We start from the raw sequence: 2,829 nt of genomic DNA, 5'->3' as shown, positions 1-2,829 counted from the left end.
GAGCTGGAACAGAATTAGATGCCCTTTCCCTGAAGACTAGCTCTGATAGTGTCAGAACATATTATGCAAGCTGTAAGCATGAACACCAACAACCCTACCCAGCTGGAAAGCCTATGAACCACAACAGTTATCTTTACTGGTGCAGTAGTGGTGCTTTTATCTTGAAGGTAATCAACAGTTGTATAATTGGACCTCAGGCTTATCGATGGGAGGAAAATCATATATGGTCATGAAATCATAGCCAAGTACACATGGCTGGAAAGGTCAGAGACCGAGAGAAAAACCTCATTCTCCTAGGTTTCCCTAGGACCAATGTAATTTCTTACTATGTTCTAAATACGTATCCTTATACTTATGCATGAGTGTACCTCTTACCACTTACCAAATAAGCTTCTTTTTGCAGTAGAGAAAGATGCTGACAAAGTTCTACAAGTAGTCAAACACAGAGAATAAGTCTCTGTGATGTGCCCAGCCCCAAGTGACAATCTACAATGCAACCTCTACACCTAAGGCTCAAGGAAGCAGCACGGAAGAGGGGGGCAGGAAGAACGTAAGGGCCAGAGGGACAAAATACCTGCTACTGCTTAAGTCATTCTAGGCATAATAGGGACTACAGGAATGAGATCTCCAAACATGGTGACCAAACAAGATCTGCATAATGACAAAACCGGTTGGCAAACCAAGGTTGATGAGGGAAATTTCAAGGGGTTTCACCTCAAGATGCAGAGCCACGGGCAATCAATGGATGCAGAGGGAAGGAGACTCCATTTTCTCCAGGGACTTGCTCACTAAGAAGTTATCTAATTCCAATTTGTCAGACTTAAACCACACAGGTACATAGGAGCACCACTAAATGGATTCAGCGTTTTATATATATGCACATATATATATATATATGCATGTGTGGATATCTAACAATATCCATAATAATCAAAGAAGACAAGAAATTTTGAGGCAGTTGGAGGAGGGGACATGAGAGAAGTTGGAGCAGGACTGGAAGTGTTGGATATAATGCAGTCTATACTCATGTCTGATAGTCAAAAAAACTAAAATAAAATAAAATGAGAAAAACAGGTTCAGAAGTTAAGGGTGCTTGCCATATCAGGTCTCAGTACCTGAGTTCCATTCCTGGGTTCCATGGTAGAAAGAAAGAACACTTTTGAAATTTGTCCTCTGATCTCACATGCACACCATGCGTATGATCATACAAGTGTGCGCACATGCACATACAATAATAATAAATAAATGTTAAGGGGATAACAACAATAGTGCATCATTTATAAGTGCTCAACCTACCAAAAAAATGAAGATATTCCTTTCTTGATGGAAAGATGATGATAAGATACTTTTATGTATAGTTGGTTAAAAAATAAAAGAAGACTTCCTCTTTCCAGACAGTACCAAGCCATGGGCATCTCGTGGGACAAGTGGCACAAGCACCGCAAGACCAGGGGGCGAGAGAAAGCCCTACCACAAGAAGAAGTACAAGCTCTGACCACCTGCTGCCAACACTAAGATTGGCCCACGCCACATACACACAGAGTTCGAGGAGGCAGTAAGAAGTACCGCGCCCTGAGATTGGATATGGGGAACTTCTCCTGGGGCTCTGACTGTTGTGCTTGAAAAACAAGGATCACTGATGTTGTCTACAATGCATCCAATAATGAGCTGGTCCGAACCAAGACCCTGGTGAAGAATTGCATCGTGCTCATTGACAGCACACCGTACCGACAGTACGAGTCCCACTATGCACTGCCCCTGGGCCGCAAGAAGGGGGCCAAGCTGACTCCTGTGGAAGAAGAGATTTTAAACAAAAAAAGATCCAAGAAAATTCAAAAGAAATATGATGAAGGGAAAAAGAATGCCCAAATCAGCAATCTTCTGGAGGAGCCGTTCCAACAGGCCACGCTTCCTGCCTGCATTGCATCAGTGTGGTAGAGCAGATGGCTGCGTGCTAGAGGGCAAGGAGCTGGACTTCTGGGTGAGGAAGCTCAGAGCCAGGAAAAGCGAATAGTCATCTTAGCTCCTGTAATAAAGGTGTTCGTGCTGTGCTAAAATATAAACAATAAATAAATAAATAAATAGAAAATGAATATAATCTTGTACAAGGAAATGTTATAATATTGGGGAAAGTCTTAAAGCTATATGTTCTGCTTTCTTTTCCATTCCTCAACTATTAAAATGTGCAAAGTGTTATCTATTGGGAGATAATCATGTAAATATTGTTTGCCGTAGAAAACACTGGAAAAGAAATTATACACAAATAGGAGCTCCGTTAAGCCAAGCCTATCTATAAGATAAAGCATCATTTGCTCACTAAAATGATGGGGACTTATATTTGTTGATACTGAAATATGTCACAAAATCTTACTAAATTATAAAATATCCTTTAGAGACTGTAGGACATGATCTTATTTTTTTACAAGTGCTCAGAATAAAATGGTAGGAGATTCAACACATGATCACCTGTTGCCTAGGTGACAGAACTCTGATGATGCTTTTCCTCTGTTCTTTGGTTTATCTGCACATCTGCATTTCTTTCAGGTGGACATGCACCATAGTATAGTGTGGCAAAAGTACAAAGCCATGCCATTACTGTAATGCTGTTCCTTTTTTAGTGTGTGTGTGCACGTGTGTGTGTGTGTGTGTGTGTGTGTGTGTGTAGGCACAAGTTTGTGTGCAGGCATGCAGAGGCAAGAGGATAGCTTTTTCAGACAGGGGTTCTCACCAGCCTGGGACTCACCACGTAGGCTAAGTTGACTGACCAGCAAGCCCCAAGGATTTCTTTTTCCTGCCTCCAGGCAGGGATTCTAAGATTCAAACTCAGAT

At 41.6% G+C, this 2,829-nt stretch overlaps 1 pseudogene; it reads left to right on the top strand.

Annotated features, from left to right (window-relative positions):
- Positions 1-1,407: 1,407 nt before the first annotated feature.
- LOC103727303 lies at positions 1,408-2,014 on the top strand (annotated as a pseudogene).
- Positions 2,015-2,829: the final 815 nt, after the last annotated feature.

This window comes from Nannospalax galili, unplaced genomic scaffold (assembly GCF_000622305.1).
Source record: "Nannospalax galili isolate Female #2095 unplaced genomic scaffold, S.galili_v1.0 scaffold209, whole genome shotgun sequence".
NCBI lineage: Eukaryota > Metazoa > Chordata > Mammalia > Rodentia > Spalacidae > Nannospalax > Nannospalax galili.
Note: the sequence above shows the minus strand (reverse complement) of the source record. Positions and strands in the feature narration are given on the sequence as shown.